Below are 20,332 nucleotides of genomic sequence, written 5' to 3'. Positions count from 1 at the left end.
TTAAGAGTGTCTTGTAGTTTTTAGGGTGAAGGTCTTTCACTTCCTTGGTTAGGTTTATTCCTAGGTATTTTATTCTTTTTGATGCTATTGTGAATGGAATTGTTTTCCTGATTTCTCTTTCTGTTAGTTCATTGTTAGTGTATAGGAACGCCACAAATTTCTGTGTATTAATTTTGTATCATGCAGCTTCGCTGAATTCTGGTATCAGTTCTAGTAGTTTTGGAGTGGAGTCTTTAGGGTTTTTTATGTCCAATATCATGTCATCTTCAAATAGTGACAGTTTAACTTCTTCTCTACCAATCTGGATTCCTTATATTTCTTTGTTTTGTCTAATTGTCATGGCTAGGACCTCCAGTACTATATTGAATAACAGTGGGGGAGAGTGGGCATCCCTGTCTTGTTCCCACTCTTAGAGGAAAAGCTTTCAGCTTCTCGCTGTTAAGTTTGATGTTGGCTGTGGGTTTATCATATATGGCCTTTATTATGTTGAGGTACTTGCCCTGTATACCCATTTTGTTCAGATTTTTTATCATGAATGGATGTTGAATTTTGGTGAATGTTTTTTCAGCCTCTGTGGAGATCATCATGTGGTTTTTGTCCTTCTTTTTGTTTATGTGGTGGATGATGTTGATGGATTTTCAAATGTTGTACCATCCCTGCATCCCTGGGATGAATCCCACTTGGTCAAGGTATATGATCCTCTTGATGTATTTTTGAATTTGGTCTGCTAATATTTTGTTGAGTATTTTTGCATCTTTGTTCATCAGAGATATTGGTCTATAATTTTCTTATTTGGTGGGGTCTTTGCCTGGTTTTGGTATTAGGGTGATGCTGGATTCATAGAATGAGTTTGGGAGTATTCCCTCCTCTTCTATTTTTTGGAAAACTTTAAGGAGAATGGGTATTATGTCTTTTCTGTACGTGAGATAAAATTCCGTGGTAAATCCAACTGGCCTGGGGGGTTTTGCTTGTGGGTAGTTTTTTGATTACCACTTCAATTTCGTTGCTGGTAATTGATCTGTTTATATTTTCTGTTTCATTCTTGGTCAGTCTTGGAAGGTTGTATTTTTCTAGGAATTTGTCCTTTTCTTCTAGGTTTTCCAGCTTGTTGGCATATAGGTTTTCATATTAATTTCTAATAATTCTTTGTATTTCTGTGGTGTCCATCGTGATTTTTCCTTTCTCATTTCTGATTCTGTTGATGTGTGTTGATTCCCTTTTTCTCTTAATAAGTCTGGCTAGGGGCTTATCTATTTTGTTTATTTTCTCATAGAACCAGCTGTTGGTTTTATTGATTTTTTGTATTGTTTTATTCTTCTCAATTTTATTTATTTCTTCTCTGTTCTTTATTATGTCCCCCCTTCTGCTGACTTTAGGCCTCATTTGTTCTTATTTTTCCAATTTCAATAATTGTGACTTTAGGCTATTCATTTGGGATTGTTCTTCCTTCTTTAAATATGCCTGGATTGCTATATACATTCTTCTTAGAACTGCTTTCACTGTGTCCCACAGAAGTTGGGGCTTTTGTTGTTGTTGTCATTTGTCTCCATGTATTGCTTGATCTCTATTTTAATTTGGTCATTTATCCATTGATTATTTAGTAGCATGTTGTTAAGCCTCCATGTGTTTGTGAGCCTTTTTGCTTTCTTTGTGCAATTTATTTCTAGTTTTATCCCTTTGTGGTCTGAGAAGTTGGTTTGTAGAATTTCAATCTTTTTTAATTTACTGAGGTTCTTTTTGTGGCCTAGAATGTGGTCTATTCTGGAAAATGTTCCATGTGTACTTGAGAAGAATGTGTATCCTGCTGCTTTTGGGTGTAGAGTTCTGTAAATGTCTATTAGGTCCATCAGTTATAGTATGTTGTTCAGTACCTCTGTGTCCTTACTTATTTTCTGTCTGGTGGATCTGTCCTTTGGAGTGAGTGGTATGTTGAAGCCTCCTAAAATGAATGCATTGCATTCTATTTTCTCCTTTAGTTCTGTTTGTATTTGTTTAACATATGTTGGTGCTCCTGTATTGGGTGCATATATATTTATAATGGTTATATCCTCTTGTTGGACTGACCCCTTTATCATTATGTGATGTCCTTTTTTATCTCTTGTTACTTTCTTTGTTTTGAAGTCTATTTTGTCTGATACTAGTACTGCAACACCTGCTTTTTTATCCCTGTTGTTCGCATGAAATATCTTTTTCCATCCCTTGACTTTTAGTCTGTGTATGTCTTCGGGTTTGAGTTGCATCTCTTGTAAGCAGCATATAGATGGGTCTTGCTCTTTTATCCATTCTATTACTCTGTGTCTTTTGATTGGTGCATTCAGTCCATTTACATTTAGGGTGATTGTTGAAATATATGTTCTTATTGCCATTGCAGGCTTTACATTTGTAGTTACCAAAGGTGCAAGGTTAGCTTCTTTCCTATCTATCTTTCTGACTTGACTTGCTTATTGAGCTATTATAAACACAGTCTGATGATTCTTTGTTTCTCTCCCTTCTTATTCCTCCTCCTCCATTCTTTGTATGTTGGGTGTTTTATTCTGTGCTCTTTTGTGTTTCCTTTGACTGCTTTTGTGAGTAGTTGATTTTATTTTTTGCCTTTAGTTAGTATTTGGTTGGTCTGCTTTCTTTGGTGTGATTTTATTCTCTTTGGTGACATCTATTTAGCCTTAGGAGTGCTTCCATATAGAGCAGTCCTTCTAAAATACCCTGTAGATGTGGTTTCTGTGAGGCAAATTCCCTTAACTTTTGCTTGTCTGGAAATTGTTTAATCCCTCCTTCATATTTAAATGATAATCATGCTGGATGCTGTATCCTTGGTTCAAGGCCCTACTGTTTCATTGCATTAAATATATCATGCTATTCTCTTCTGGCCTGTTAGGTTTTTCTTGAGTAGTCTGATGATATGTCTTGGTGTTGTCCTCCTTGAGTCCCTTGTGTTGGGCGATCTGTGGGCTTCCATCATCTGAGAGACTATTTCCTTCCCCAGCTTGGGGAATTTTTCAGCAATTATTTCCTCAAAGACACTTTCTATCCCTTTATTTCTCTCTACTTCTTCTGGTACCCCTATAATATGAATATTGTTCCATTTGGATTGGTCACACAGTTCTCTTAATATTCTTTCATTTCTGGGGATCCTTTTATCTCTCTCTGCCTCAGCTTCTCTGTATTCCTTTTGTCTGATTTCTATTCCATTAATAGTCCCTTGCACCTCATCCAGTCTGCTCTTATGTACTTCCAGAGATTGTTACATTTCTGTAATCTCCCTCCGGACTTCATCCCTTAGCTCTTGCATATTTCTCTGCAGGTCCATCAGCATGGTTATAACCTTTATTTTGAATCCTTTTTCAGGAAGATTGGTTATATCTATCTCCCCAGGCCCTCTCTCTGGGCTTGTCTGAGTGATTCTTGACTGGACCAGATTCTTCTGCCTTTTCACAGCATTAGAGGTGGTCATAGACAGGAGGCACGTGTGTCAGCTGGGAGCACAAAGTCCCTTCCTGCTTGCTGGTCGCCTTGCCTTTCTCCACTGAATGTGTCGATTACCTGCCCCCAGGGAGCAGTCTCTGGGATAATCCCCTGGGCTGCCTTGGCAGGGCAACCCTTGGGATACCCCTGAGGCCTGCGCGGAATGGCTGGCACACCAGGTGTGTTGTCCTGCAACAATAGAGCCCCTTTGTGCCTTGCTCTGGCTTCCTCTGCCTGTGCTGGGCAGCTATGCACTGATGGCAGCCTCTGAGTCTTTTGCGGTTAGCTGCACACTGGGAAGAGACTCTGGGTGGTTCCTGTGGGTGGGGCTGCTGTCCCGCTGCTCCACTACTGTGGCAGATCAGCCAGTTTGCTTGTAGCACCAGCTGCGGGGAATGAATGGCATTCTGCTTATCGCTGTGAGGGGCTTTGGGGCTGGGTTACCCCCCAGGGGGTTAGGGGGCCCAAAGTTCCTTAAGATACCCAGCCTGCTGGGCTGAGTGTGCCAGGACGATTCCATCCAGCTGTTAAGCCCCTGTCCCTTTAAGACTTTCAAAAAGCACCTGCTTTTCTTTTGTCTCCAGGGAGCTGGCTGCGGGGACCCGCTCACAGTCTCTGTCTCAGATTTTACTTTTCCATTTCTCTAATATCCAGTACACCATGCATTGTGTGTCTGTGTTCCCAGTGGAGATACTAGGGCTGGTTATTTAGCAGTCCTGTGCTTCTACTCCCTCCCCACTCTGATTCTTTTCCTCCCACCAGTGAGCTTAGGTGGGGGGAGTGCTCAGGTCCAGCCAGTTTGTGGCTTTGTATCTTACCCTTTTCGTGAGATGCTGCATTCTCACAGATGTAGATGTAGCCTGGCCGTTGTACTGAATCTTCTGGTCTCTCTTTTAGGAATAGTTTTATTTGCTTTATTTTCAAAAATATATATGGTTTTAGGAGGAGATGTCCGCTGCCCTACTCAGCCGTCATCTTGAGCACCTCCCTCTCCTCACTTATTTTTAAGGTTTTGGGGAATATAATCCCCTGATAATTTTGTTAGAAGATGGCAAAGATATTAAGCCCTAGGATATGTCAAAGCAAATATTACAACAGAACCATTCTTTGTTCTAGTGAATGCAGTAGTTGTAATTAAGACATTGTTGAACTTTGTCTTTGTGATGGATCAATTTAGTATTTTGTCGATATCTTTTTCTTTGTAAATTTGGGGTATGGTATGGTAGGAGAGAGATACAAAAGTCAGCATGAGGCAGTAGAGACCAAGCATTTGAACATTTGACATCTTTTATTCTGACACTCAACAACATGCTTCACAAAAGCAGACCCAAAGCTGTTTTTCCCCTCTGCCACCATTGAATGTCATGTCATTAGTGACAGCTTTGAGGCTGATTCCATATCCATGTTTGTTTGAACATCTCTCATGGATGTACACGTCTCTTCTGAAATGGAAGGTCAAGGCCATGTGTACTGTGAATTGAATGCTCCATTCAACTTTTGATTCTTTGCTCTTTGAATTTTAACTTCCCTCAGCTTGCCTGCCAGTATTTGTCATTTGTAAGAATCAATTTAGAAAATCAGTGAGCAAGTACAAATTCTGAGCATACCTTCAAGTCCCAGGTGAGTTTTCTTAAAGTGCAGTGGCACTGCAGCATCTTGACTGGTACCCAGGAATAGTACTAATTAATTTTCAGTGCCTCTCCCTATCTGAGAATTTCGGCCAGAAAGACTTAATTCTAAAAGATGGCCTGGAGCAGATTTAAGCATAGAGACCTTTAATTGGCATGAGTGAGCAACAAGTCGGACTTTCTGAATTGAGTTCTTCCATGGTTAACCAGAATGCCCAGAGACAGCACTAATTGCCTCTTAGCTTCCAGAAGGCAAAGAGGGGAAGGAAAAAACGAAAGCCCAGCAGTGAATGGTCTGACTGAATTAGTCTATAGGCATTGTTCCTGGGGTTTATTTTTTCATATGAGTCCTATTTTGAGAATAAAATATTTGAATTATAAACAGGTAGCATAGTGCCAGCAGTACATAATTGTTATTGTAATTTGATATAAAACTTCAGAAATCTGTTTCTGTGAATCATACCTTGAAAGAACAGGCCTCAATATTTGAACCTGTCAGATTCTCTGAAACCTCCCTTTTCTTTTTGGCGTGGGTTTATTAGATTTTGGTCTCTGTAGCTTTAAACACTGAAATTTCTCACGGTTATTAGACTGTACAGAACACACACATACCTCATACACAAAGGGTGCGAGTTATGAGAGCTTTTCATTTCAAAAGAGAACTGTCAAATTAGTGAAAGAATAAAGAGCATAGAGTATGTGCTGAATTACAGGATGTCACATTTCACCTGGAATGAATCATGCTTTTAGGCAGGTAAGCTATATATATAAATTCTTTCCCTAAATATGTACTGTGTGTATGAGTACAAGAGATGTTGTGAAGGGGGAGAAGCACTGATAATGCTGCCATACTTGTCTTCTGTGTCATACTCTATTTTTGTGGGCACTGTTGTTCATTGTTAGGAGACATACTAAGCACCCAGGGGGCTTAAGGTCACACTCTATACCCTTGCACTAAGTTGTCAAAAGATCTGAGGAAAGCATTTCAACGTTCTCTAGTGGACTTTCCTAATACGTCAAAATGAATATGACAAGATGGCAGGAGCCATGCTTTACAAAGCCCCCAGCACAGCAGCACCAGGGTCAACTCCATGAAGCGCTCCTGGCATCAGCAGAACGCTGCTGGCTGGTCTATCACCCTGTCTAAAATGTCCATTTTCAAAAATCTTGCACTAATCCATGGGCTGGACCCTTTCTGGTAGTTTTGGATTTTGACAGGTAGGCTGAAATACTGATATTCTAGGCAATAAGACATCTTTTTTATTCTAATTTCTCATTATCTGATAAGGTCCACACTTAACTGCTGCTCACCCTGACAGGAAATGAGGATGGAGGATTTGCATTTGTTCTCTCTGTTGTTGAAGTCTATACAGCTGTGAGTGGAGGGCTCTGCTCCATCACATGGCTTGGCCTAGGCTAGGCCTTGTTGGTGCCGTTGCTCAGTGCTGTCTTCCTGTCTGTGCTCACAGGCCTTTGTTTCACTGCTTAACCTCAACCATGCACAGCAATGTGCTAAGTTCAGGGTTAACTGGAGTCAAGTCGTGATTATTTTGTGTGACATTGCTTCCTTCTCTTTATATTTTTGTGTTCATTTATTCACTCAATCATTCAGACATTTTTCTAGAAATAACTTTGGGAAAGAGTCTGTGATACTTAGTATCAAGCATTAAGCAGTACCTGAGAATTGTAATGCTGCAAATAAAACTTTTAAGTTATAAAGCTGTAATTGAATATTACTGAAGAATATAAGGCAGGCTTTTGGAGAATCCGGGAAGAGAGTTGGGCAGAGGTGATGCAGAGGACTCCTGAAATGCACATAAATGTCAGTTATTTAAATCTCTCCCCTTCTCCTTTGTTTCAAAATAAATGGTATCCTACCTTCTTAGGATTCACACCTGCCTGTTCTCTTCAAGACTCTGCTCCATTGGTTATCCTCTCTTCATAGTTCTGGAAGTTCTTCCTTTTTCCTGGTGCCATCTCTAGCTCTTAGCCAATGCCCATGACGTTATTGTATTGCAACCTACCTTCTGTAGTTACTACTGAATTGAAAGTGCTCAATCATTGGGTATTGTAGATTGAATCGTGTCCCCCCACTCCTACAAATAAGTATGTTGAAACCCTAGCCCCCCAGTATCTGATATCATGACCTTATTTAAAAATTGAGTCTTTATAGAGGTAATCAAGTTAAAATGACATCATTAAGGTGGGCCCTAATCCAGTATGACTGGTAACCATAGAAAAAGGGGAAATGTGGACACAGAAACAGACATGTACAGAGTGAAGACCATGTTAAGATACAGGGGGAATACCATCTACAAGCCGAGAAACACCTGAGGCTGCTAGAAGCTTGGAGAGGGGCCTGGAACAGATTCTTCCACACAGCCTCCATAAGGAACCAATCCTGCCAATGCCTTGATCTCAGAGCTTGAGACAATACATTTCTGTAGTTTCAGCTGTCCAGTTGTGGTAGTTTGTTATGGCAGCCATAGCACACTAGTACAATGGACAGAACTATAATTTCCTAATGATCAAGTTGAAAGGCCCCTTCTTACTCACTCAGGTGAACCCCTTATAATTTTTAACCCTATTTTAGAATTTGATAGAATAGTGAGGTGGAGTACGCCTGAGCTCTGGAGTTAGGCCAAGTTGGGCTCAAAGTTTTGGGTAATTTAATTCATCTTCTCTGTGCCCATGAAGTAGAATGTGTGTAGACCCCATATAGTGGTTGGGAGGATTACATGAGATAAGGCATGTAAAATATGTATCATACAGTAAGCACAAGATAAATAAAAAGTAAATATTAGCTCAGTAGTCAAGCTGGGAAGGACCTAGACTGTGAGTAGTCAGCTGAGATACCAAGTCAAATGGCTGGACCCTGGAAGCCAGAGTCTTGATGGGTATTTAGCCAGGGGGCATGTTCGCTCCTCCTCTGTGCTCTGACCTTTCCCATTGTGCTTAGCGGGCTGTATGCTTTCATTTGTGTGTTTCCTTTCCTATTAGATTTTGAAGTCATTGATAGTGGACATAGTAAGTATTTGATGAATGAAGAAATAACGAGTGGGACAAATCTGAAAGAACATTTCTTGGTCAAGCCGAGGGCTAACTGTGTGTGCTGTTGAATCAAGGCTCAGTGTGGGAAGCAGGGAGCTATGTGAGTCTGCAGATGTCGGAAGCTGCTATTGCTGAGTCAGTTGGACTAAAATGCATTTTTCTGAAGTTTTCAACAACTCTTTTGGCCAGGACTGGATAAAAAAATATTTTTGGTAAATCCCTATCGTACTCAACATAAGTAAGTGATAGAAATGCACTTTCAACATATTTTTTGAGACTATACTACTGTTGTGTATTGCTGGCACTTCTGTGATTTCATCATCAGAATTGGCTACGTGTGCTACTCTGATGCAGAGATAACATCAAGATTGACCTACATTTGTTCTTTTTTAAAGCAGTTTCTCACATTAAGAATGCCGAATGTGGAACCAGAAAGAGCATTCACTTTGTGGGCCAAAATTCTATGGCCGTAATCCTAGAAATCACAAATGTAAGTAGACTGGAACTTGCTTGTTCATATGTCATTTCAAGAAATAATGGCTGGGAAGAAGAATGGGCTTCCTCAGGAAATATTAATTTTCTTTAATGAACAGTCTGGAGACTTTTTGTATCCTTATTATATGAGACCCCAGGACAGATTTGTGTTGACTTTGTTGTAGTTCAAACACAAACTTCCTTTCACATCAGTCTGAGGACCCTTTTCTGGTTATACAGGAATCTGAGTAGCTTTTACAAACAACTCTGTATTTACTCATTTTACCCAGGGCCCGTCTCCTACCCTATGTTTATTCTAGTCTAGATATAAATATCTCTCAGTGCAGGTATAGAAAGTAAAAAATCATGATAGATTTTTCTAGTGCTATTCATTTCAGGCTTTATCATGGAGCTTAAAATAAAAAGCTGTGTTTATACTTCATTGGGTAAGGTTTCCTTGGCTAGATAAGGTGGTAGGCATTAATAACATATTAATAATATTTAAAAAGAGGCCGCAGTTGTGTTACCCCCACCCTTGAAAATAAAAAGCTTAAGGCCGGGAGTGGCAGGAGAGGAAGCTGAATAATGAAGCATTTTCTCTGAGAAAGAGAAAGAGTAGTAAAGTGATTCTTGGCTCTAGGCCAAGTCCTTAGCCTAACTCAGACCTGATTCAGTGCGGTCCAGTGCGTATTTACTATAAACTCAGAGAATGGAAGGCATACAGAGTCGGTATCCTTTTGCATCATACACCACAAGTCTTACTATAAATACTTCAGCATTCATGTGCTCATGTCAGTGTTGCTTGTAAAATGAAAAACTGGCAACAGCCCAAATGTCAAACAGTATAGAACTGGTTAAAATATGATATAGTCATGTAATGGCATGTTATGTAGCTGATGAAAATGTGTGGTAAAAAGATATAATGGCATAGGATGATATATTCACAGTATATCAATAATTAGAAAAAAGGCAAAATACACAATAGTAAGTACAGTAGGAGCCTAATAAATATGTACATAAATTCATAGAAGTCTGGAATATAATTTCTCAAATTGTTAATAGGGGCTGTCTCTGGATTGTGGAATTAGATGGATTTTATTTTTGTGCTTTTTAGAATATCCTCTATACTTTTGATAATGAACATGTATTAACTTTATAATGAGGAAGAGTAAAGGAGAGACTGCCTCTCCTCCTTGTAGACTTTGTTGTAGTGGGTTAAATGATGGCTCCCCCCAAAATGCATGTCTATGTCATAACCCCTAGAACCTGTACTTTTGGTCACTATAGATTGTGTCTGTCATTTGACTGAGAGCTTGTCCTCCAGTTTTCTTTGGCAATTACACATTTGTTACTACATAGTCACACGACCTTATTTGGGAAAAAGAAATCTTTACAGATGTAAACTAAGGATCTTGAGATGAGATCATTTGGGATTATCTGGGTGGGCAGTAGATCCAATGACAGCTGTTTTTTTTTTACATAAATTAACCCATTTATTATTGTCTAGCCGTGCTTCAAATGGTGGTGCTTCTCCTAGTCTTTCAGCTCTCTCAGCCTTCTGATGGCCGACTTTACTGTGATGGCAGATGTGGTGTTGCAGGCTCAGCTGCCACCAGCTACTGTTTTCATGTGGGAACCACAGGGCCAGATCCCCATAGCTCTTCTCTTCATCTTGGTTTTGCCACAGAAGGAGCCAGAGTACTTGGCGTGCTGGCCTCATTCAGTTTTCTTTACCATTTTCCTGAGGGAGGCACCATAACATGTCCTGTATTCACTGATGACTCCAGCCTTCTTGGTGCATTTAGCCATGTTGCCACTAACTAGGTGCAAGCCAAGAGAGTGGCAACTGTCTTTATAAGAGACAGAAGAAGAGAACACACGGACCCAGAAGAGGAAGCCATTGAAGATGGAAGCAAGAGTTTCAAATGATGTGGCCATAAGCTAAGGAATAATGACAGCCACCAGAAGCTAGAAGAGTCCTGGAAGGATTCACCCCTAGAGCCTCTGGAGGGAGCATGTCCCTGTGGACCAATGCCTAGAGTTTGAAATTCTTGCCTCTAGAACTGTGAGAAAATAAATGTCTGTTGTTTTAAGTTTCTGGTAATTTGTTACAGCAACCACAGGAAACCAATATAGGCTGCAGTGGGCTGTGCAACCCATTGGCTCTTCCTGCCCCATGGACATATGACTCGGATCTTCTCTCTGGCTCTCCTTAGCCCTGGATCACTGCGCTCACCATCTTCAAAGAGCTATGCTGAGCTTTGTCACCAGCTCACTTTCCATTTGAAGTTGGCATGCTTCCTTCTCTCTTTCCCTCTTCTCTTTTTTGTGAGACCTTCCTTTTGATCACTACAGACTGCATCTGTTTGGTCCAGGCTGAGAGCTTGTCCTCCAGTTTACTTGGGCAATTGAACATTTGTTACTACATATTCCCAAAAGTGCCTTAATGGCTGCCTTGGGCCTCTGTATGTTCAGAGGAGACCCAGTGATTTTCACTACCCTTTAAAATATCTGCCATGACTTACAGAGGCCCCAAATGGCATTGGCACCCAGGATACTTGGGATATGTTATTATCTAGTTAGAGGAAAAAGAGAAATTCCTTATAGCAACATGGGGAAACATCATTCCCAAAGTTACTGAAGAGGTTTCCCAAATACCAGAGCTAGATAATTTGCAGATATTTTGTTGTTCCTGTTTGCCAAGGAAGTGAAGATAGTTCATTAACTTAATTTAGTCTACCATGCCAGCTTCATCACCCATCTCTTATGATGGCCCAGTAATCTCTAGGTGCTGTGTTCTGCTGTGTTCCTCACCCCTATGTCATTGTTACCACTCTCTGCTCTTCCTGAAAGGAGGCCCCTCCTCCACCATGGTTCTCAGCCTGACTCACTCCCCTCTCAATTCCCTAATTTTGCTCAAGCATTACCTCTAAGAAGACTTTCATGTCTCCCACTCCCCAGCCTGGGTCAGGTACTAGCCCTGGCCTCTTGTATTTCTTTAGCAGCATGGACTCACCTCTACCCTACTCTGCTTGCAATGCATAGAAGTCATCTTTTTGTGGAGGTGGGACAGTTTCAAGTTCATGTTACCTGATGATAGGGTTTCCAGAAGACAAAGGAAAGAGAAAATGAAGCAAACTCTCCTGTGAATGGAATACTGTCTATGGCTGAATAACCTCTGCAAAGAAAAAGCTATAATAAACTGCTGCCATGGAAATATTTTATCTTCTGCCCACTGGATCTATATGCAGAATTCCCTAAGCAAAACTCTCTTGCAAGGAAAAGAAAAGGCACAAGCCCATGACAAAAATTTAAACAGGGGCCTCCCAAATGTGAGAAAATACTGCTTTGAATGGTCATTATAAAGAAAAAGGAAATGATCTGTTTGGCTCTTCGTTACTGTACTGTGAGATACTTGAAGGAGGCAAGCTCTTAATTCCCTGCACTTAGCACAGAGTTGGTGCTCCTTAGATATTTGTGAAATAAAAGAGTAGGTATTTTCCTCATGACCCTGTTTTGTTTGAAAGCTGTGAAGAGAGAAGGAGAGCAAACACTTTGATACCAGATCTGCCATTTGTCTGGGTTAGTGTCCTGAAGCCCTATAGACAAGACCTTTCTATCACCCATCTGAGAAGCTAAAAGCATGACAGGATTTTTGGCAGGTAAGGATGGGGAAAGCAGATAATGCTTTTTCTTTTCAGTCTTGAAAAAGTACCAACAAATTGCTTTACACTGGGAGGTGATAAGGATGCCACACACAATGGGGGACATCAATGCATAGTCCCTGTGTGGTCAGTAAGCATGGTAGTGGCAGAGGAGATTTTGCCGAGAGATTAATCAACTTTGATCCTGACATTCCTCTGCAACAGGACCCAGGATTTCAGAAATAATTGACAGAAGGTGGTGTACCCAGACATTCACAAACTATCCTAACTCATGCCAGAACAAGACAGGAGGTAGTTTTCAGTTACTGCTGTCAGACTTGAGCACAAAATTTGATAACAGCTCCTAGTTGTATGATCCCTCCTGGAATGGGATAGAACTATGTTCCTCCTAGTTCTGTGGACCTGGGGCTATGCCAAATGGTGTCTTGGAACCGAGTCCCAGGAAGTTCTGAGTCTGAAAGAAGAAAGCAATTTATAGCTGGAAAAGAAGGCAAGGGAGTCAAGAGCCACCAGATTGATCCAACAGCTCCCTAACTGGAAGGGCAGTATTAGGTAGATGCCAGGTAAACATAAGGGAATAAGCACAGAGGAGGAGAGCAAGCTACAGGGGTTTGAAACTGGTGCTGTAAGTAATTTCATGAACACAGCCTTTCTCTGCATGGCCTCATAGGCTCACTGGGCAAGGGGCAAGCTCTTTAAGCTCTAGAGTATCTGTCTTTCCCAAAGAGACAAATTTTGTGATATATTCTGTTCCCCCTCACATAGAAAGAAGATGATATGAGTTGTAGGAAAAAGACAGTCACCTACAAGCCAAGGAGAGGCCTAGAACAGACCCTTCACACACAACCTCAGAAAGAACCAACCCTGCTAATACCTTGACCTTGGACTTCTAGCCTCCAGACCTGGGAGACAAATTTCTGTTGTTTAAGCCACCTAGTTTGTGATTATTTGGTTATGGCAGCCCTAGTATACTAATAGAGAGAGTATATAATGGAGAAAAGAGCAGAGGACTAAAATTAAAAGCATAGGATCAGTCCTACTGAGCAGAAAGAAGACAGGAAATAAAAGGTAAAAATGTGTTGGTCATAGAAGTGGAAGGCGAACAACAGCAGTGTCCTGTCATGAAAACTAAGGGAGGAGAGACTTTCAGAAAAGGGAGTGGCATACAGTAGTTCCAAATGCTATGGGGAATTTTCATAGGACAGAGATTTGAGTAGTTTTGTAATTAGGAGGTCCTGGAAGTCTTATATGACCTATGGGAAGGCACTTTCAGTGGTGGTAAGGGGTAGGGGATAGAAAGACCAGGTTTGGGAATGGTGATGAGTAAATGGGTAGTGAGCAAGTGGAGACTGTGGAGACATGTCTGAGAACTAGTAGAGGTTGGCTGCCTCAGAGTCAACTGGGACAACTATAAAAATATGGATTTCTCAGCCGCAGCCCCAGAATTATATTTAGATTTCTCAGGACTGAGGTAGGGCCTAGAAATCTGGTTTAAGAAGCACTTCCAGGTGTTCTTTGTACACAGGTAGATTTAAGAACCACCTACTAGGCTACTGTTTGAAAAAAAATGGTAGTAAAGTAGGAGAGAAAGAGGACTGTACTGATCAGGATTGGCTAGGTAATATTGTACTAACAAACTCTAAATAAACCCTTTTGTGTGTGAAATACTGATTTCTCCCTCTTACTTTATGATCATCATATGCCAGGGGAGGGGGTCTCTCTTTGACCCAGGCTGACAGAGGTTTCAGTTGTCTTGCTGCTCTACCTTCTGAAACATGAGGTCTCCTTAGTTTCTGCTTCAAGAAAAAAGCCCATGGACATTTAACATCTGCTCTTCTAAGTTTCTGTCCCCAAATGTTTTTAGCCTAGGAGACAACTGAGCATGTATAGGCCAATAGAAATATGCCAGAGAAAGAGGAATTTGAAAGTGGAAGGAAGAGTGTGAGAGATAAGCAATAATAGGGTAAAGTCCTAGAAGAGGGGTGGGCATAACAGCACCAATTAGGGTGGACTTAACCTTGGAAAGGAGGGAATGTATTGCTTCCTTAGAGTCAGATGTGAACAAAAGGGAAAACGAAGCTTCTGTGAGGTTTTGTAGGAGACAGAGATTCTTATCACTATTAGCAAAATTATTCTGAGCCTTGACCTGTCCTTCCTTTCTCCTTTCCAGATATCTATGCACAATTCTTTCATATGAGCATTCAGACAATTACAGTACTTCCAAAATTACCCCAAGGTGATTAGTCAGCAGGACAGAATTAGCAGGCATTCACGAGTCAATTGCTTCTCTCCCATCTTAAAGTTGAAGTTCAGAGTTGAATCAAAGCAGATACTTCAGAGTCCCTTAAGGATTGGCAGTTTGATGTTTTCCTTTCTGGGCTTCATTTTCTTGTGCAGGTTCCCAGAGAGTCAGCTCACCTGGTCATTAGCATAGCATTTCAGTTTGAATAGCAAATTACTCTACCCTGTTGGGTTAGGGAAATCATAATGCTATTGCTTCCACTGTACTTACAATTCAAAATCGTGAGAAACAGGATTCTAGATTTGCAAGGGACCTTTCGCTAGGACCATATTAAACTCACTAAAGGAAATGAAAAATGAATTTTTCTATTTTTACAAGCCCCCATCAGAGGCTGATTATGCAGTTGCTTCTGTTCTTCCTAATGGCTAGCCTGGTGCCCTCATTTTGCATTTGAGATGCCTAATTTTGCTCTAGGAGGAGGGAGTTCCCCACCCAGGGCAAGTTCTCTATGAATATGAATTTGATGAGGCCAAATAAAGGCAAAGGCAAGAAGTTGGGGATTTTAAAAGGGGTACCATGTTCTCACAGCAGAGGTCTCAGCCCCTCCTGACTCTGGCACTGCTCCCTCCTGCTCCCCAGCACAGGCTTAATCCTCTCTTTGCACTGGGCTCCATGGCTTCCCTCTACCACCCACCATTCTCCCCTAGTTTTCCCTCCAGGCTTCCCTTCTCCGCTCTCCAAGTTCTCTGTATGCACACTTGCAGTGCTCTCCCAGGCCCCTATTTCCCCACCCCTCGCACTGAGAGGGACTCTGTGGGTGGGTCTCTGGTGACTGGCAGTTGCCTGACCAATTACGTTATATACCAGCAACTGAGGAGAGGAGAGAATGGGTGTTTCCTCTCCACCCTTCCCCTGAGCTGGTACTCCTGTGACTGACTAGCTGCTCTGTCCCTGGTAAACATCCCATAGATGTGCAAACAGGCTCTTATGTATATATATATATTCAGTGGGTGCTATTAAGGCCAGGTGGGAATCCTGGTCAGAAATTTCCATTTTCTCCCCACCTATCCTCTTATTAGCCCTCTATGGATGTAGAGAACAAGTGTACAAATCCTAATATACATGATGACCATAATTATACTGTCTTGTGGTCTTAATTTTGAAATATTTTCTTTCCCAGAAATGTATCAAATGGCTAATATGTGCCAGTCACTGAGGGTATAAAATTAATATGTAAATGAATCAGTCCTTGTTTTCAAAGAACGTGTAGGGGAAGGATAATAATTTTCCTTCTATGCCTCTAAGTTCTTGCCTGAAACCCCTGCCCCTGCAATAGAAGATTAACAGGAGAAAGACATTTTAATGATATGTATACTTCCTGTGCACTTCCTGTATATGTGGGAGAGACCCAGGAAAATTGAGTAACTCCCCAAAATGGCTCAAACTCTCACCTTCAATACCATCTCCAGCTAGAGACAAAATATGTTGGGGGGGAGCAGTTATGGGAGGTGACCAGGAAAAGCATCATAAAGGAGGGTAAGGTTGTTATGCAGATTTAAGTCCACACCTTCTCCGTTGATAAAAGGTTCTAGAAATTTAATTATCTTCCTCTTCCTGGTATAGAAAGGGAGCCATCCTTACAAATGAGGATTTCATTTTGTATATATATAATTTGTCCCTTACAAAAGGGTAACTTGGTTTTTTTGGAGCTTCTCCTGTGTCTCTGTTTCTTGAAAATAACCAGCTCCAGGTAATCTTTCTGTCAAAGAGGCATATTTTGGGATGACATTCTGCTCTATTACAAACTCATAATTTAGTTGGAGAGGGACAGTTGCACATTATATTCTGATTGTTTCTTTCCCTGTAGTTTAACAGAGGTGGGCTCCAGGAACCATGGAGCACAAAGAAGGAAGGAATTTTGTCTGGAGTCATCAGGAAAGACTTCACAGAGGAGCTAACAGTTGACCTTAGTCTTGAAGCCTAAGCTGGGGTTCCTCTTTGTCCATGATCTCTAAATCTCCATGAATGTTTCTACTTCTTTCTTTAGTTACATAACTGCCTTCATGTGCCCAAATTGCCCCATTTTCAGGTTTTACCCTGTCCCTTATAAACAACTCAAATTCTACCCAATACAAAGTGGGCAGCCTAGAATTCCTCTAATAAATTTGGGGATTCTTGGTGAGGTCTAAGGACTGTGGACTGTTTCACTCAGTCACCTCTAAATCCTATTCTCTGTGGCCACCAAGTCCTTGATCTTTGCTCTGAGGCTTATCTCCTGAAATAAACCTGCTTCTCTTTTCTACCAATTCTCCATGCAAATCCTGGATGGGTTGGGGGAGGGCTTCACTGCCCCCATACCTTTGACCCAGGGCTGTGTGCAGGCTTAGCTAAAGATTTGAAGCCATGAAAGGGGAGGCTCGACTGAGGGGAGAATGGGGGCTGAAATTCAGCCCATGAGTCTCTCACCAAGCCTTGTGCCCTAGTTAGGTCCTGGGAGGAAGGGGCATCTTTTTCTGATTAACCCAAATGTGGGTTATGGGTTAGTAACAGTCCTGAGCTGGATTACACCACTGTACAGCTGGACAACCTCAGACTAAAATTGTTAAGATAGTTGTCATTTCTGTCCCTGGTAGGATTGCCAGATTTAGCAAATAAAAATAAAGGACACCCATTAAATTTGAATTTCAAATACAGTGTATTTTTTTTTTAGTATGACTATGTCCCAAACTTCGATCACCTGAAATTAAAATACAAGATATTTAGTGAAATTTGATCTGTAACCCTAGCCCCTGGGAGATCTGCTTCTACCTCTTCTCTCTCTCTCTCTCTCTCTCTCTCTCTCTCTCTCCAGTTCATTTCCTTTTAACCACCTATTTTTTTCCATTTTTTATGTAGAACAGTTTAGCTGTTAGGCTGGTCTCAGCTCAGACCTTTTGGGCTCTGCCTGGGGATTCATTTTCATAATCAAACATCTTTGTCCTAAATAAAAACAGTTGTCTCCTGAGGGGGAGGGGAATACTGCAGTCTGCTGAAAGTAGCAATTGTTCCTATTTTTCTGTATAGTTATATAGCTAGAAATGGGGCAGAGTTCATGAGGGAGGGTTGGCCCATTATAATTACAATACCCATAATTCTTATGATGAATAAACAAATAAATGTGATAACCTTAGCATAGAAAGACAATGCTACTCATGTATTTTCAACCCAGCAATTGAATCATGGGGCTTAGGACGTTAGGACTGAGTTAGATTGCTTTACAGGTTCTGTAGTCTGACTCCTTTCACAATTTGAAGATAGAGGAACTGAAGCAGAGGGGGACTGTGACTTGTCCAAGGTCCTACGAGTTCATGTTAGAGTCTGCCCCTGGATTTGCTATGCCTGTTCTCGTCTCTCAGGAGATAAAAGTAATGTGGCAGAATTTGCATTTTTCAAAGCACTACCGCCTCTGCCCTTGGTTCTGGTTTTGTGCGGTCCTTCTCCCATACTATGCGAAGGTGAAAAGTTTCACAGTTTGTTACCTTTCAGCCTCCCTGGGACCCAGCTTGCTGGACCTCAGTGGTGGCTGTTGTCCTGGTCCTGCCAAGGAGTGGGATTTACCCATGATGGTTTCTACATAAAAATACCAACAAATGCCTTCAGGTCATCATTTTCAGTGCCATGAAAAGTAAGCACTTGGCAGTCTCTTGAGATGAAGTGTAGATGCCTTCTCACTGTAAAAATATGTTGTGTGATGTCGCGGCAAGAGAGATTTCTTGTCAATGTGCAATGGTGCAGACGTAACTGAGTTTCTCTCTCAGCTCCTCTTCTTCCCACTGTGCAAGGGCCAGTCCTGCTTAGAGTGTTTCCTTTTGCCACTTTTGTTTTTCCTAAGTTTGTTGCCTCAGTAAATGTTAAACCTATTTTCTGACCCTTCTAAACTAGACATGCTGCTAAAGGGAGCCAGTCAGTCACACTGCCGAAAGGCTCAGTCCCTCTGATGAAGATGTGGACATTTTTAGGACTTACTTGTTTTAATCCCCCCCTGCTGGTGAAAAATAATCCACATATATTCTGTTCAGAAGCTGAAAAATTGAGTCTCACAGTAACAAAATGCCTTCTCTTACACAAAGGTAATGATTTTGCCCTTTAAATACAGAAAGATAAATGAATATTTCTTCCATTAGCCACTGTGGTCTGATCCTTACCTGGCTGCTGCTAGGAAGGAACCTTAAGTCCTCTTGATGGTGCATATATATATCTCTATATATATGCAACACCTTGCACAGATGTTGCAAAGCACCATAATCCATAGCCTGACATTGCATTGTGTCATTCTTTGGCATTTATGGCATATACCTGTGACTTTTGGAATTACAGTGAACTATGAGAATGGAATGGAATAGCCTGCTTCTGGCCAACCTTTTCCATCATCTGTTTGCTGTTTTTCATTGGTTATGGGATATGAAAATTAGGTGTCCATGCCTGTTAGAAATTGTCCAAACTAAGAGCTAAGAGTCTCAGAGTGAGTTCCTTGCACAGAGACGGTATGGGCATTCATACCTGTGGAATGAGCAAACATTAAAGAATCAGTGCAATATATTTCCTTAGTGCCTATACTTCATAAAATTTATTTTGGCTGCTCAGAGGAATTTTCTGCTTCCTTTTTTATTTTAGATGACTTCTTCGTGATTGAAGTTGATAGATGTATGGCCTTGAGATAGGTTAGGTATTAATATGCTATTTGTAATTTTGGGGATTGAATTTAGTGGGGAGGGATACCAAGGAAAATTATAGGTTACCATAGAAAACAACATTTTCTATTTTTAAAATATGTGATCCTTCCCACAAATTTAGTTCTGCAGTGTACATATGCCATTTATGGAAGCTGCTTTGCTGAGGAATGATGTCGGGGAATACAGTGAATTTAACATACTTCATAAATGTTAACTATCTAGCTCTTCTGTTTGGGATCTAATGATGTAGATCATTCATCTTTCTTGTTTGCCACTGTTACCATGCATTCCATTCACTTTTGGAGCACCTGTGCTGATGCTGAAGGCTGTACAGAGATGATGGAGACACAGTTCCTGCTTTCCAAGTTGCTGGCGGCCTATTAGGGAAAAGAAGCCATGGACACAAACGGTGTTGATGAGAAGCATGGATGGAGGCCTCTAGTCTGGGCTCCGCTTACGAAGGCATGCTACTGTGTATGAGGTTACTCATCTGTCAAATCAGGGCTTTCTGTGGCATGAAATCAGAAACTATCATTCTATGGTTTTATGACATACACCATAGAAATATATAACCCAGGAGATCAGCGTCCTTCCTGCGTCATTCACTGCTTTTCCTTTAGCACCTACCATAGAAGCTAGCCCACAAAAGGTGCTCAGTTGTTTATTGAATGACTGAGTGGACAGAGAATATGGTAAAAGAAACTGACGTAAGGGGAACTCATTTTTGGATCGGGTGATCAGTGAAGACTTTAAGGAGGAGACAGTATTTGAAGCAGTCTTTAACGTTAGGCGTTTTCACAGGGGAAAATTTGGAATGGCATGCAGTTGAAGGCACTTTGTATGTAAGGGTAGTTGTGTCATGCAGTGGGAAGAATGTGGGGACTTTAGCCAGAAGATCTGAGTTCAAATCCAAGCTCTGTCACTCACTAGCATTTGTCCTTGGGCAAGTTACTCAACTCCTCAAAGCCTCAGCTTCTCCATGTGTAAAATGGGGATGATGATAACAATCACTTGACAGATTTAGTACAAGGATTAGAGGAGATGGTACAAAGTATGTTACATCATGTAATGCAGTGCTCAAAAGTGAGTCTGAAGGAG

The 20,332-nt window shown here is 41.2% G+C and overlaps 1 pseudogene; it reads right to left on the bottom strand.

The window, feature by feature from the left end:
- Positions 1–10,148: 10,148 nt before the first annotated feature.
- On the bottom strand, positions 10,149–10,424 carry LOC108399240 (large ribosomal subunit protein eL43-like; annotated as a pseudogene).
- Positions 10,425–20,332: the final 9,908 nt, after the last annotated feature.

Source organism: Manis javanica, chromosome X (assembly GCF_040802235.1).
Source record: "Manis javanica isolate MJ-LG chromosome X, MJ_LKY, whole genome shotgun sequence".
NCBI classification, from domain to species: Eukaryota; Metazoa; Chordata; class Mammalia; order Pholidota; family Manidae; genus Manis; species Manis javanica.
Note: the sequence above shows the minus strand (reverse complement) of the source record. Positions and strands in the feature narration are given on the sequence as shown.